A 6046-nucleotide genomic window follows, 5' to 3' on the forward strand; every position below is an offset into this window, starting at 1 on the left:
AAGAAAGAACAGGAAACACACACATGAACCTCTGCAGCAGACACTGCAGTGTCGTCTAGGTATACTGTTGGCTGCTTGTCCTTTGAAGGGAACTCAGGATCTCTGTCACTCCCCTCTCTCACTTTGCCTACTGTCCCTAAGTACCCTCTCTGAGTGGCTGTGCCTATTTCTCTCTGCTTTTTGGTGTGTGCTGCTTCTTAGAGCCCTGGGATCACTTAGTGGTCTATCTGCCATTGTATATATTTCTAGAAATGATTTTTAAAACCCTCAGTGACTGAAAAAGGGCAACAATGCAGGCCAGTTTTCTTTTTCTTCCTAGCCCATCCATCATATAAGGTCAAACAGAGGGACACGAAACTACAATACCAAGTTTTGGTGCTTGCCTTTCATCTATTCACTGAGGAAAGGACTGTGGTGTAGATAGCATTTCAGACTGTCAGTGGAAATTATTTCCATCTTTAATGCACAGATATGGAGACACATAAGTCATTTGGGAATCCTTTTTTAAAATGTCTTCAGTTCTAGCCAAGGAATTAAATAGGCTTATTTTAAATATTTGTTTTGTTTGGGGTAGCGAGGAGAATTTCTTATACTTGTGCTCACCCCTAACTCACACTCTCTCTCTTGGGTACACATTATCTCACATAAGCAGAGCTTCTCACACAGTCTGTCTGTCACAGTGTGTAATGAAACCCAGTTCCTCACTTACACAGTCTCTCACAAACCCTCTTTAATACACTCTCCTTGGGGACTCAAAAATATGCTTTTAGACATCACAAATTAAAAAAAAAAAAAGAATCTAACTTAATGCCTGTCTTAAAGGAATTTAAAATCTTAGATGACAGTAATTAATGTTGTAGGTACATAATCCGAAGCCAGTGTCACCCTGTTTGGAAAAAGAAAGGTGTCTAGTGGGAAAGGCTGGGAGAGAGAGTAATGGGTCTGTGTGTGTGTGTGTGTGTGTGTGTGTGTGTGTGTGTGTGTGAATACGATCAGATACATTATATGCATGTTTGAAAATGTCATGGTGAGTCCCACTATCTTGTATAAACTAACATACATGAGTACAAAAATGGAGAAAAAATTCACCTCAAGAACTCAGAAGCATCTTTGACAAGTCTCGTTTCATTTCATTTTTGAAACTTTGCTTTGGCTATTGTTTCTTATAAATGACTCTACGTAAAAAAACAAAAACCTCTAGGATTATATGTAGCGGCATAGAGAATATTAGCATTTCCTGCCAACCCTGTGGATTTTAGACATTGTCTCTCCTTTGTATGCATCTATTAATGCAGTGAGTCCTGTGCACCAGTCAATTAGCTAGAGTGAACAGACACTGCTGGTGTATGTGACAAGCTCAAAGAGCATGAAATGCATAAGACGGGTTAGTGAAAACCTACAGAGCTTGGCGTGTTCACTGTATGAGTCGTTTAGAACACACCGTCTGGTTTCCTACTCATGTCGGATCCTCCTCTTCCTCCTCCCTCTTCAAGACAAGGTCTTGCTTGTGAAACACACGAAGTCTCTCCTGCATCTACTTCCGGAGGGCAGAGGCTGCAGATATAGGCTGCCATGTCTGATTCAGGCTCCCTAATTCTTTGAGAAGTGTTGTTATTTAGAGGAGGCATTGAGCTCAGACATATAGCCCTATGCTCAGGAAACTTCCATTTTAATAATCCCATCATAGTACCCTTCTCCTGACCAAAGTAAAATAAAATAAAATAAAACTTTGTACCAAGGCATGACCAGAGTCCTCTCTCAGTAGTCCCTTTCTGTGGTATACATTTGGGGTTTCTTGGAAATGATATACTTTTGTTCCCAAGCATTTGTTTTTCCTAGAGACTGAGAGAATTACATCTTTCTACAAATCTAATAATAGCATCTACACAGACATTATTCAGATTACATCGTAGATCATACACTTTCAAGTGCATTTTCTGGGAACAGTGGGCTATTTTCGCTCTCTGAGCCATATGAGTAACATCTAAAGAAAGCTATCAGCCACTAGCCCATGGGAAACAGAAGATTGTTGTTACCTAGGCAACTACAACATGTCAAATTGCATTTTTAAATAAGCACATTTACCTGTTTCCCCAGGAATTAAGTGGCATCGTGCGCTTGTCTAAGGAATGTCCTGTAGCACAGCATTTGCTCTAAGAATGTCTTCATATCACACTGTCACCCCCTTTATATCTTATTTTTAATACTCCATCACTTACTTCATTTGCTCATCTTTCCAGAGAAAAGAATGAACAAGTAGTCATGATCTGTCCTTACTTGACTTTGAGAAGAAATGCACTTACCTCAGACTTCATTCTTCTCTTCTGAGTGTTGACATACTGTGACGTTACCTTCTTACAAGTTTCCCATGCTTTCTTTTGCTACTCATATAGTTTGCATCTGCTAACTTCCTTGTCACAACCTCCAGAATGAGGAGTCATTCTTTTTGTTTGTTTTATTTTTTTATTGAATGCCTATGATTTACATGTCATGCACCAAAATCCCTCTCCTCCCCCCAGTAAAATAAAACAAACAAACAAAAAGTCTTGTCATAGAAGCTGTAGTGTGTCATGCAGTATAGCCTTTTGTCCACATTATGTTTACTTTCAAATGTTCATCGCTACGATCATGGGTGTGGTTGGAGGCCTACATTATCGTTACTGGATCCTCACTGGGACTGCTGTCGGATATCCTGTTGTTGCTGTGTGTCAAGGAGGTTCTTAATCTTTGATTCTGCAGGTCCGGCCCCTTCATGTGTTCCAAAAGGTCATACATAGGGTAGATGTTGGGGTGAGGTTCACTCAGAGGCCTGGATGAGGGCCCACTCCCGTGTCCTCAGTGCAGGGCTGCTCTCCTGGTGCTGTGTCATCATGGCGGGGCCTACTCTCCTACTCCAGTGTCCTCAGGGCAGCCCCTGCCCCCACCCCCGACTCTCACGCTCCCGTGTCATCCTGGAAGGGCCAGCTGTTACTACGGCAGGGCCAGAGTCATTCTTGAAATGTTTGAAATTGTAACTGAAAGTTCAAGAACCCCTAAAGGTTAGGCCTGCTATTTGTGCATTTAAAGGAAAAGGGTTATGTTGCTATATTCTCACTTTGATTTGGATCCCCGCAGATAAAGGTGGGTGAGGGTCTGAGATAGATATTGTCTACTTGACACAACCTACGCGTTCCTGAGAAGACTGTGATTGAATTACATCAGATTGGCCTGTGGGCATGACAAATCTATATGGAATTTTCTTAGTTTCTAGTTGATGAGGAAGGATCCAGTGTGTGGTGTCATCCCTGGGCAGGTGGGCTGTGCTGTAGGGTTTTGGGTTTTGTTTTGTTTTGTTTTTCATTTTTTCAAGACAGGGTTTCTCTGTGTAGCCTTGGTTGTCCTAGACTCGCTTTTATAGACCAGGCTGGCCTTGAACTCACAGGGATCCGCCTGCCTCTGCCTCCCGAGTGCTGGGATTAAACGCCTTTGCCACCACGGCTGGCTGTGCTGTGTTGTGTGAGAGCAGTAGCTGCAAGCCAGGGTAAGAAAGACAGAAAGCAGCAGTCCTCAGGCCTCTGTTTTACTTCCTGCCTTGAATTCCTGCCCCAATTTCCTTCCATAGTGGACAACGGCCTGAAAGGTCTAATAAACCCTTTTTTTCCCACAGGCTGCTCTTAGTCATACTGTTTATCACAGCAACAGAAAGCAAAGTAGAACAGTGGCCCAAGGGTCCAGACCAGCTGCTCCAGAGAGTGAGCTGTTTGGGAAGAAAATGTGCGCTCTCTCCCTTTCTCTCTCTCTCTCTCTCTCTCTCTCTCTCTCTCTCTCTCTCTCTCTCTCTCTCTCTCTCTCTCTCTCATGGCCTTTGCTTGGAACCCTGTTGATTTCTTTCCATGCAGTAGGAATGCTGTCATTGGGGGGTTGAGAGGAGGGTAGGAAGGAGGTGGATGAGAAAGCTATCAAACTCACTACTAGAGAGTGACAGAGTGACAGAGAGGGAGATAAAGGAACCAATTACAAACTACCACTCAACACTTGTCTGCTGCCTTTAAAATATAGATAATGCTTTAAGGAGATAGTTCTGCAAACCAACAGCATACTCAACTATAAAGATATCTGTACCCTTTTGCTCACTAAGGTAGGAACTACTTCAAAAGGGTGTGTCCTGGGCAAAGGGAAGGTTATTCCAAGGGAACAAAGTTGCCATTAGATAGGAGGAATAAACTTTCCACTCATGCAGTGTGGTGACTTTATCCAATAACATTCAGTGATATAATTCAAAGCTGCTGAATGTAAACATTTAGAATGTTCTGGTTATAAAAAAAAATGGTAAGCAATTGAGGCCTGACTATGTTGATTAGCTTGACATAATTCTATGATAATAAATGTCAAAATGTCACATCACGTGGGTTCCAGGACAACCTAGTCTACAGAGTGAGTTCCAGCCAAGGCTACACAGAAAAATCCTGTCTCAAACTCCCCACCCCTAACCCTCCCCCCAGAACCAAAATGCCACATTGCCTCATGAATGCATATAAATAATATTTGTCAAAAATAAAAAAATATTTTAAAGTTGTTTGTATAAAGATGCTCACATAGAACTATAGTCTAAGATGCAGTTTATTGTGAACATTTTAAAATATAATGTAAGTGGAAGACTGCAGCCTGTTGAGTTTGGGGCATAAGTCTGTGTTCCTAGCACTTGAGGGATGGAGGCAGGAAGATGAAGGCTTCAAGGCCGCCTGGGGCTACACAGGTGAGTTTGAGGCCAGTGTTGGCTGCTATACATATTGAAAATGTTTTCAAAAACAACAGAGAGAAACCAAAACAAATGAACAAGAAAAGTGACTTCAAACTGAGAGTAGCATAGCAAGGCTGTTATCTTACAACCCAGGCACAAGGCAGGAAGCAGCATGAAAGGACTCAGCCTTGCTCAGGGGACGTATTAAAAATTCCCAGATGTGAAATTCTGAGGACAAACAGAAAAAGTTTTAAATAGAATTTTGAAATGCGTTGCTTTTTTTTTTCTTCTTCTTCTTCTTCTTCAGAGAATATGACTATGGATGCCGCTTTCTTTTAAAATGAATTTTAATGTTCTGATTTAAAAATACATTATTGTCAAAGATCTATATCTAGTTTCCTTGTAAAACAGGATTTCTATCACCCAAAGTCTAGCTGACTCAACTTCACAGCCGAAAGTTCTATTACCATTTGTTGAATAATTTAGCTCATGAATGGGCTTGGATCTTTTATTCATGCTAGTCTCAATAATTTAGAATCAGAGCTGGAAAGGAATTTAAGAGGCAGCTTTGAGCACATCTCAACCCAGTGTGGATGTCCTGTGACACTCCTAATGAGTGGCTTCTGGGATGGATAATTTTTGTCACCTTGATGACATCCATTTGAATCACCTGGAAAGAGGGAACCTCAGCTGAGAAACTGCCACTGTCAGATTGGTCTGTGGGCATCTTTGTGGGGCATTTTTTTTTAACTTAGTGATGGATGTGTGCAGTGCCACCCTGGGGCAGGTGGTCCTGGCCTGTAAAGAAAGCAAACTGAGCAAGGCACAGAGAGCAAACCAGGAAGCAATGTCCCTCCATGGCCTCTGCATCAGTTCCTGCCTCCAGGTACCTGCCTTAAGCTCCTGCCCTGAATTTACTCAGTGGCAGATTACAACCTAGGAACTGTAAGAGGAAATAAATTCATTCTTCCTCTACCTCAGTTTTGGTTGGTGTCTCATCACAGCAACAGAAAGGAAAGTGAGACAGCTGCCAGCTTTGGGAGACTCACTACTTCCTCACACCGTCTGCTTAATTACTGGATAACTCTGCTAGCAAGTTGTTGCCACTTATGGACTTAAAACTTTTTAGTTTACACTTAAAATTTTTAAATTTACATTTATTTATTTGCTTGTTTGTGGAGGAGGTTCCTAAACGCAGTCATGGAGGTCAGAGGACAACTTGCAGGCGTTGCCTCCCTCCTTCCTCCTTGTGGGTCCCTGGGATTAAACACAGGTCTTCAGTCTTGACAACAAGCTCCTTTTCCTGCTGAGACATTTTGCCAGCGT

The sequence above is a fragment of the Acomys minous genome (assembly GCF_964271855.1).
Source record: "Acomys minous genome assembly, chromosome: 14".
Taxonomy (NCBI): Eukaryota; Metazoa; Chordata; class Mammalia; order Rodentia; family Muridae; genus Acomys; species Acomys minous.